A 10,757-nucleotide genomic window follows, 5' to 3' on the forward strand; every position below is an offset into this window, starting at 1 on the left:
CAACATCACGTCCGACGTCCATGGTGAGGTCCATCTTTGCAACCACGACACCATGCAGCGCGGTACAGATGGGCCCAACAACATGCCGAATGGACTGTTCAGGATTGGCATCACGTCCTCTTCACCAACGAGTGTCGCATATGCCTTCAACCAGACAATCGTCGGAGACGTGTTTGGAGGCAAAGATAAAATTTTTCTTTGACAAGATGACAACTGATAGTTAGGTTTTATCTTTGACAAGGACTATTGTAAGTAGGCTGTTTATGCTTTCTTATTGGCAACGTTATGTAGCGCTCTCTATGAAAATCACTGGCTGTGCTGTGTGCAGTCTGTGGCTAGTTTGCATTGTTGTCTGCCATTGTAGTGTTGGGCAGCTGAATGTGAACAGCGCATAGCATTGCGCAGTTGGAGGTGAGCCACCAGCAGTGGTGGATGTGGGGAGAGAAATGGCGGAGTTTTGAAATTTCTAGGACTGGATGGCATGAACTGCTATATATATTATGACTATTAAGGTAAATACATTGTTTGTTCTCTATTAAAATATTTCATTTGCTAACTATACCTATCAGTAGTTAGTGCCTTCCGTAGTTTGAATCTTTTATTTATCTGGCAGTATTGGCGCTTGCTGTATTACAGTAGTTCGAGTAACTAAGATTTTTGTGAGGTAAGTGATTTATGAAACATATAGGTTAATTTAGTCAGGGCCATTCTCTTGTAGGGATTACTGAAAGTCAGATTGCGTTGCGCTAAAAAAATTATTGTGTGTCAGTTTAAGCACAGTCATGTATAATTTTTCTAAGGGGACGTTTCACTATCTCTGCTCATCACGTGTTACTTTGACCACGTCTCCTTTCCTACAGTACATAATTCGCTCTCGGAAGTCCGCTCTCCTCAATGGAGGAGCGCCTAGAGGATGTCCAGCACAGTCCTTGACGAAACGTCAGGAACAGAAAGCTTTACCAGCAGCTATGTCATCAGGTCATGAAAGCCTTCATTCTAAAATATTGGGTGAGTTCAGTACCATAATTACACTAAAATTTTATTCTTCTGCTCTTACTTCACGTTATAGCATTATTGAAGCATTTTCACATCACTAATATAAAAATATGGATTATTTCTCCGCAGTCTTCCGACTTGTTCTTATTAAACTCCCGATATAATTTTTTTTCCATCTGATACCACTGCACTGGCAGCCAATCCACTGTCTTGTTCTGTGAGTGAACTGGCACACGGGACATGGCTCACTTGGTTATTCACATACTCCTGTTGCTGGTTATATACATGATTGTACTTTGTGTCATGTGTTTCCTTGTACGTTAGCTTAAGGGCTAAGGTAAGATGAGCAGTGCAAGAAAAATAACTATTTTACCTATTCTCCTGCATCTAAAAAGCGAAAACTTTCCAATGATACAAGTGTGATCACGTCAGGAATTTCGACTTAGGTACGAATTTCGTTTATGAAAGACAGACATCTTGCTGCTGATACCAAAGGTAAAAGGAACGAAGACGACAGCAGCCATGAACTGCTGACAATTTGGAACCTGTTGTAATGCTAGATAAAGTTAATTACAGTGAAGTTTTATACAGAAGTAAATAATCAGCTATGGTGAAAACTCCAGTAATTGTGGCTGCATTATATTTAGTGTGAGAGTAACCTCAAACTTTTGTTTAGAAAAAGAGTAATGCATACAAATATTTAGGAGTAACAGTGTCCACACATATTAAATAAAGCGACTGCATAGGAGCAGTTTACTTACATCACATGGAAGGTCACGTTTTACCCGTAACATTGCCGACTTTCTACAAAGGAGACTACATACTTAGCACTTGGATGGACCGTAGTGGAATTCTGATAAAGTGTACTGGACTCAAACTCAGCTGGACTCAGAGGATACGGAATGTATATGAAGAAATCTGCGTGCGTTGTCACAGGCTTCTTTGGCGACAGAGTGTGAAAAAAAAGGTGAAAAACTATAATTGGCCGACTCTCTGAGGCAGACACCGTACGTACGAGAAAAATCCGAGAATCGGCTTTCTGAGCAGAAATACAAATATTATTCAGTCCCCTACATAGCCTGTCTAAACCTTAAAAGCCTTGAGGATAAAATTAGGCAAGAAACAGCGCACAAATCAATCATTTTTCCATGCCTCATTCGTGAATCGGTCTTTTTAAAAGGGCGTAAATCACTACTTTGGATAAGTCGTGTTTTATAGTGGTTCGTGTATTATGAGGGTAGATATATCATTTGTGTTTAAAACGGCGTCTGTAACACACTCGGTTGCCTTGTGACATGGAACTGAAAATCACAGTTTGCTTGAAATGGGCGTAAGTCACTGACAGGAGCCCTTATAAAACTGAGCAATTAGCAAAGGTGCGTTTAAGAGTTGTGTGTTGCGTGTATCGTGTCTTCCGAGTTTGTGGTATGTGTGGTGATGAATGTGTTTCTAATGATGCTGAAAATTAGACCCGAAAAAGAATAAGATGAAATCTACTTTGTTACAAGAGGATGAAAATAATCTCGCTTGAAAGGCGTCTGGACATTTCAAACTTACTTAACAGTATTTCCACTTAGAGGACACAGCTTTCAGCTTCGACAGAATATATGATATGATATTCACTGTTCGCCAAATAACACATAGTCTACATAGCAGTACAAAACCTGGAAAATTTATAGTTACAGAAGTTGACAAATCTGACATTCTAGATTTTAAAGGTTGGTGGATAAAATATTAAAGAAGATGAAGGCTTCTGAAAAAACAAGGAACAAGCCACGATGTGACAAATATGACTTTGCAGTTTCTTTCGTTTTGTGTACTCAAATACCAGAGTTGGGTTCGACGTTTATCTACAGCTTAGTGAGTAACACATTCTTCATGGCCCATTAGCGATAATCTGTTCCCCCACAAACAAACCCCACCTACTCAGCAGGACCTTAAACTGACTGGTGATTCACTCGATTTACTGAAGGCTTTCTGCAAGAGAACTCACGAACAGTACTAACTTAATTTATAACTACTTACTTTAGCACAAGTTACGACAAGTACTGCAGATGATACTCGCTTTCTGCGATGTCCACCTGGCCAAAGGTAGTTTGCCAAATGGGAAGTAGTCAGCAAAGAAATCAGTATTTTATTTTTTATTCTAACCTCATTGGTGGACAGAGATGGACAGTGGAAAATAGATGCGGCCTATGGTTCGCACATATACTGTGACAGGCTACTATGATATGGAAAACACTCCTGCTCTTCCTTGGATGTGTGATAGATCGCTTTGATGGCCTAGCTAATCAAGTTCCTTGAGACATTTTCGGGAACTTCCCTCTTTTCCTTAAATTTTCACTGGCATTATGCTCAGAAATCCATCAGAGCAGGCTGATCCACTTCATGAATAATTGCTTCATTTGCACTTACATTGTTCATTAGCTCAATCTCACAGTTCAGTTCATGGGGTTTATCCTTCTTCAGCATGATTAATTCTTCTTACACATAAGAAATAACTGGGAGTTAAAACTATTCAATATACTGTATTCACTAGCATTACTTAGTAAAGACTTTAGTAAATCAATATTTAGTAATAACTCATGCATTTATAATGTGTCATTCTAGAGTCAGCTGAAAAAAAAATGGATTATAGCAGTAAATATGTTGACTTGAGAAATGTAACAGATACTGATTACCCAGTTTTCATAGCAAAATAATCTTTTGAACTGTACATCAGCAGTGAACACACGCTGAAGTTGCCAGCCAAGACCTATTTTTTAGCCTTGCTTACTTTATTTATTAATTTCGAATTCCATTGATCCATTTTCTGATGAATGACAAGGATGTGGAATGAATCACATTCACATCATTACACAATATACAAGGAAGACATGTTATGATTAACATTATAAATAGAAAGGCATATAATATAAATAAAAACGACAGTACAAATTTACAAAAACAATTACTGATTAACCTACATATAGTCCTCAAGAAATAACAACAATTTATCCATGAGAGATTTTATTAATTCAGATTTAAATGTGGATAGGACATTAATGTGGACTTTAATATCTGATGGTTGTTGTTGTTGTGGTCTTCAGTCCTGAGACTGGTTTGATGCAGCTCTCCATGCTACTCTATCCTGTGCAAGCTTTCTCATCTCCCAGTACCTACTGCAACCTACATCCTTCTGAATCTGCTTAGTGTATTCATCTCTTGGTCTCCCTCTACGATTTTTACCCTCCACGCTGCCCTCCAATACTAAATTGGTGATCCCTTGATGCCTCAGAACATGTCCTACCAACCGATCCCTTCTTCTGGTCAAGTTGCGCCACAAACTTCTCTTCTCCCCAATCCTATTCAATACTTCCTCATTAGTTATGTGATCTACCCATCTAATCTTCAGCATTCTTCTGTAGCACCACATGTCGAAAGCTTCTATTCTCTCCTTGTCCAAACTATTTATCGTCCATGTTTCACTTCCATACATGGCTACACTCCATACAAATACTTTCAGAAATGACTTAAATCAATACTGGATGTTAACAAACTTCTCTTCTTCAGAAACGCTTTCCTTGCCATTGCCAGCCTACATTTTATATCCTCTCTACTTCGACCATCATCAGTTATTTTGCTCCCCAAATAGCAAAACTCCTTTACTAATTTAAGTGCCTCATTTCCTAATCTAATTCCCTCAGCATCACCCGATTTAATTAGACTACATTCCATTATCCTTGTTTTGCTTTTGTTGATGTTCATCTTATATCCTCCTTTCAAGACACTGTCCATTCCAGTCAACTGCTCTTCCAAGTCCTTTGCTGTCTCTGACAGAATTACAATGTCATCGGCAAACCTCAAAGTTTTTATTTCTTCTCCATGAATTTTAATACCTACTCCGAATTTTTCTTTTGTTTCCTTTACTGCTTGCTCAATATACAGATTGAACAACATCGGGGAGAGGCTACAACCCTGTCTTACTCCCTTCCCAACCACTGCTTCCCTTTCATGTCCCTCGACTCTTATAACTGCCATCTGGTTTCTGTACAAATTGTAAATAGCCTTTCGCTCCCTGTATTTTACCCCTGCCACCTTTAGAATTAGAAAGAGAGTATTCCAGTCAACATTGTCAAAAGCTTTCTCTAAGTCTACAAATGCTAGAAACGTAGGTTTGCCTTTCCTTAATCTTTCTTCTAAGATAAGTCGTAAGGTCAGTATTGCCTCACGTGTTCCAGTGTTTCTACGGAATCCAAACTGATCTTCCCCGAGGTTGGCTTCTACTAGTTTTTCCATTCGTCTGTAAAGAATTCGTGTTAGTATTTTGCAGCTGTGACTTATTAAGCTGATAGTTCGGTAATTTTCACATCTGTCAACACCTGCTTTCTTTGGGATTGGAATTATTATATTCTTCTTGAAGTCTGAGGGTATTTCGCCTGTCTCATACATCTTCCTCACCAGATGGTAGAGTTTTGTCAGGACTGGCTTTCCCATGGCCATCAGTAGTTCCAATGGAATATTGTCTACTCCGGGGGCCTTGTTTCGACTCAGGTCTTTCAGTGCTCTGTCAAACTCTTCACGCAGTATCATATCTCCCATTTCATCTTCATCTACACCCTCTTCCATTTCCATAATATTGTCCTCAAGTACATCGCCCTTGTATAGACCCTCTATACACTCCTTCCACCTTTCTGCTTTCCCTTCTTTGCTTAGAACTGGGTTTCCATCTGAGCTCTTGATATTCATACAAGTCGTTCTCTTCTCTCCAAAGGCCTCTTTAATTTTCCTGTAGGCAGTATCTATCTTACCCCTAGTGAGATAGGCCTCTACATCCTTACATTTGTCCTCTAGCCATCCCTGCTTAGCCATTTTGCACTTCCTGTCGATCTCATTTTTGAGACGATATCTGATGGAAGGGAATTAAAAACATTTAATGTTGTACAGATTCTGATGTCACAAAGAATCAAGAATTTTTTATTCACCAGTGATTATTTTACTGTGAAACAGACTTCCTCATTGCTGTATAATACAGGATGTAGTAATACGTACAAGTATATATAAATAAACTAAAGTGAACAGCTAGTGTACATAAGCTATACTCTGATGCAGTATGTTGCAAAGACTGCGCAATAATAATGGGATAGAAAATACTGGACATAATTATACAAAACGTAGAAGCATAATTGTACAAAAATAAATGCACCATATAATGATACAGTAGAATATAGAAAAATTTGTTAAATGTTGATATGCTCCGCAAGCATCACAGAGAATTCTTTAACATGTTTAAATGGGTAATCTGATAGCCAGCTGTGCCATTTAATTAAAAAAAAATAGATCGATAGACTGATCATAGAGTGGTAATTTGTTGAAAATTTTGAATGGGTTCACTTTGTGATAATTTCTAATTCTTGCTGACCTGTGCCTCAGTGTATATAAATTAGCTTTAGCTCTGGTGTCGTGTCTGTGAGTTTCTCCCCTAGCAGCAAATTCTGAAATATTATTTTTAATGTAGATCATGGACGCACAAGTAAAAATTTGTAATTGTATTTTGAGCCTTGAAAAAAAAAGAAGAAAAAAAAGGACGACAGTGCTCCATGTGTCCTGTTTACCACAATACATGTAGGACTTTTTTCGTATTTTAAAAATATTCTTGATATTAGGCTATTGTGCCCATACTATCAGATCATATGACATGTGTGACTAAAATAGTACAAAGTACACCACTCTAAAGTAATCCAAGCTCACTAAATCCATTATCTTCAAAATGGTGTTTGACACCCAAGATATTTTTTCACACACACAACTGATACGTTCCTCCCAGCAGACTTTTTTTTTGGAGTCAATGTAAATATCTAAAAGTTTAACTGACATATTTTCTATTTTGCTAGAAATTCCCATTAGGAGTGGCTGATTTTTTTCGGGATTACACAGGAGTTGATTAGCTGCAAACCAGTCCAAGGTTGCATCAAGGGTTTCTTTTGTTACCTATTCAGATCAGGGATTTTCCTCTGTGTAGTAAGTAGCGTTGTTTCATCTGCATAACATGGCAGAATGAGCTATGTTATTAGTAAAATCATTGATTGCTGCAATGAAGAAAATGTCTGAGAATAGATCGCTGTTTAACACCTGTGCTGATTTCCATCAAGGAAGAATTTACGTTTCTGACAGAGAAAAATTGTTTTCTGTTACATCAAATTTCTTAAAGATAAATGTTCAATAGGCTGTGGTGAAAACAGTAGTTCAATAATGAAATGTTGTTCAACTGAACTTAGTAAAACATTGAGTTGCTTAAATAAGAATGCATCGTAGCTAATGTGCTTCCATTCACCGAATGAAACTCCAGCTTCCTTTTTAGTATGTCAACAGGAATGAAATCTAATGCTTTGCTTAGGTCACATAGCAGCAGTGATACCATGCCTTTGTCTTCAAGAGTTGTTAAAGTTTGATCCACAATTTCCGAAATGGCTACTGTGTTTCTCCCCTTGCAAAAAACAAACTGATTGTTACTTAGGAGATTGTGTTTTCCAAAGTAGCTGCTTATTTGTATGTAGAAGTGCCTAAAATATCTGTGAAAGTATTGGCGCAATTGAGAGCGCTCCACAGCTTTGTTCCCTTTTTTAAAAAAGTGGAATACCTTGATACCTTGAGTGATTCTGGAAATACTGCAGATTCCACACATTTATTACAAATAAAAGCTAGTGATATGGAGACAGAGTGTATTGTCTTTTTAACGATGTAATTCGACAACCAATAGCAGTCCATGCTTAAAGAATTTGAAAATTTGGAAACAATTTCCCTATGGAAATTAATCACAAAACTACAATATTGTCTATGCAGGCATTGTACAATAAAGGACCAATGACCTTGGAATATTCAAATATGTCCTTGTGACTTGCGCCTCTGTGTCTGCAATTTCCATGTTAAAAACGTCATATTTAGCAATTCTCGACTTATTCTCCAAGATTTTTTAGCTATTAACTCGCGGTTTTCAATAAACAAATTTACATCTCCATCTGGAAGTTCGGAGATACTGTCCATGCAGTTTGTGTGTGTCTGTGTGTGTGTGTGTGTGCTAAAATTAGTTTAATGTGTTCTATACGTAATAACTCCTATATAAAGTATGTTTTTTGGTCCAAAGAAAAAACTTACCGACCACTGGGGTGCAATAAAAAAAACGATTTGCCTTCTTGGGAAAAAATATTGAAGTATACTCAGTATATATCGCCTTATAAACTATGTCCGTAAGTTTGTAAATAGTAACCACAGCTCCCATAAACCAAACATATACCAGATACTGCTGCGTAATATACAGTCAAGCAGCGCTCGTGATGCATATCCTCGGTAGCGCAGTAGGCAGCGCGTAAGTCTCATAACCTTAAGGTCGTGAGTTCGATCCTCACCCGGGGCATAAATTTTTGTTAACGAACGTTATTTTCGTGATATCCGGGACGTAATTCTTTTTCTTAAACATGATGGTATGAAAGGTAAATTTAATTATATGCGTGTGTGTGATATGTTGTAAACTGTTCTTTTAATTTTGATTATTTTTTGGATTTAGTAACACAATCGGCAGCATCAGCCAACTGTAAAGCCATCTTAATATGAAAATGGATTTTCTAAATAATTTTTTCGTGAGTAATTCACTGACGGATGCGGATTAAATGGAACTAAACCCTGGATTGCAGATGTGGTCAGAGTATCATACAAAACCACTAGAAGACTAACTGGCAACAAGGGGTAAGTGATGACACGATTAAATCACATTAGAAACTGTACCGTATCATATTGTAGAATGAAGGCTTTCACGACCGGGTGACATGGCTGAAAAGCAGAAAAGTTCTTGGACCACGACCTCACATCCCGGAAAGTATATCAACAGCCATGTACCGTACCATAAATTCAAGCAAAATCGTCAACATATCAAAATGTATGTACTTTCAAGAAAGAATACGCTCCTACAGCAACGATAGTAAAAAATTAGTTAGGAAAAATTAATCAGGAAAATGAAGAAATTTCTTTAAACAAAACTGGCAGTAGGAGATAATTTAGGTTTGAGTACTTCCTTAGAAGATACTCTACAGTTCTGAAGAAACTCCTTTCGAAGCAAGTTTGAGAAAAAGTAACTACACCCAACAGGAGTTTTCAGTTACCTCAAATTTCTTAAAGATAAATGTTCCACAGGCTGTGATGAAAACAGTAGTTCAATAATGAAATGTTGTCCAACTGAGTTTAGTAAAATATTGAGTTACTTCTGTAACGAATCTTTTCACAGCAGAACTTTCTCAAAGGGATATAATACGATGTTTTCAAGCCACTTCACAAAAAAGGAGACAAAACGTTAGCAGACACAATATTAGTACCGAATTAGCAATCCATCTCATTACGTCAGCATTATTAAAAATTTTCGAGAAGATAAAACGCTTAGCACAGAAAATGTACTAAGTAACAAACATCAGGTGCAAAAAGGGCTGTCAAGTGAAAAGGCTGCGTTAACTTTGATAGACAATATACTGTGTGAACCATGATACCCTAACAAAAAATTTAAAATATTACAGAATGTTAGGCGTAGCAAGTTCGTGGTTTTTATTTTATCTGAATTACACAAAGCAGTCACATAGCGATGCTCAGAATTTGAAGCAATGACATGGAGTACCACAAGGTTAATTTTGGGTCCCCTGCTATTTCTGTGATACTTAAAAATGATATTTCACTTGCGGTTTCAGAAGAATGTTGTAGTTTTTGCAGATAAAAATACAGAAAAACTAAAATAGTACCAGTCCCCTTACTGAAAAAGCAGCTATTTAAATATTCGAGAAGTCATAGATGGCATAAGGCAATGGATAATCATTACATTTGGTAAGTCCTAGGAAGTTAAGTATTTCTCACAGAGCTGCGCAAGCTGTAAATATAAGTTTCTCACTCAATGAAAAACTCGAACATGAAAGTTTTAAATTTTTGGGATTATTGCTATAGAATCGTCTTGTTACACGAATCAAAGAAAATTACTGGATAGACGTTTCCCTTGTGGTCATAATGGATAGACGGTTCCCTTGGGGTCATACTTTTCAGCATCGATTCCTGTATTCCAATAACATGCCAGACTAAACAGAGAAATAGTATAAAGATGAAGAACATTCTCTAAAATCTCTAATTTCTCTTAAATTTTGACAGTACTGGTAATGGTTTTAAGTTTTTCTACATCTTGGAATTTCAGTTCATAAAGCTGCTGGTTGATGAGACTCTCCAATGATTTATTTCTTCCACAAACACCTACTTCAACTTCTGAGACTTTGTTGCCCAAGTTTTGATAACCTCTATCTCTAATTCTTGGATTTTCTCTTTAGCATTACATTCCACTATTTCAATCTCTACATTCACTGACTGGTCAAATGCTGAAAAAACTTCGACTTCATTGGCAGTAAGTTTCTCATTTATGTCTTATTTTACATCGACATGACCTCTAAAGAGTGCAGCCATCCCTCCCTATTTTTCATACTACAATCAATGTATGAGTCTGATAACATAAAACTCCCATCTCACTTCTTTAATAAATATGCTAAATTATTTCCTGACAATTGCATTTGAATCTTTTTGCATCTAACTTTCTGACAATTTCATTTCAGAACTGTGTGGATCTACTTTAGTGTTCCTTGCTAATAGTACTTTCATCAGTTCATAGATTTCACCGTTTGACTCGTTCCCGAAACCGTTTTTGCATTCAGTTCACATTTTTGATCCATTACTGAATTTTCAGTTTCCTTTGATCAAAGTAGTCA

General features: G+C 37.1%; 1 non-coding gene across 1 annotated transcript; it reads left to right on the forward strand.

Moving 5' to 3' along the window:
• The first annotated feature begins 8,316 nt into the window (after positions 1 to 8,316).
• Positions 8,317 to 8,389, forward strand: Trnam-cau (transfer RNA methionine (anticodon CAU)). Its single transcript has one exon. It is a non-coding gene; the product is annotated as a tRNA-Met (tRNA).
• Positions 8,390 to 10,757: the final 2,368 nt, after the last annotated feature.

Source organism: Schistocerca serialis, chromosome 2 (genome assembly GCF_023864345.2).
Source record: "Schistocerca serialis cubense isolate TAMUIC-IGC-003099 chromosome 2, iqSchSeri2.2, whole genome shotgun sequence".
NCBI lineage: Eukaryota > Metazoa > Arthropoda > Insecta > Orthoptera > Acrididae > Schistocerca > Schistocerca serialis.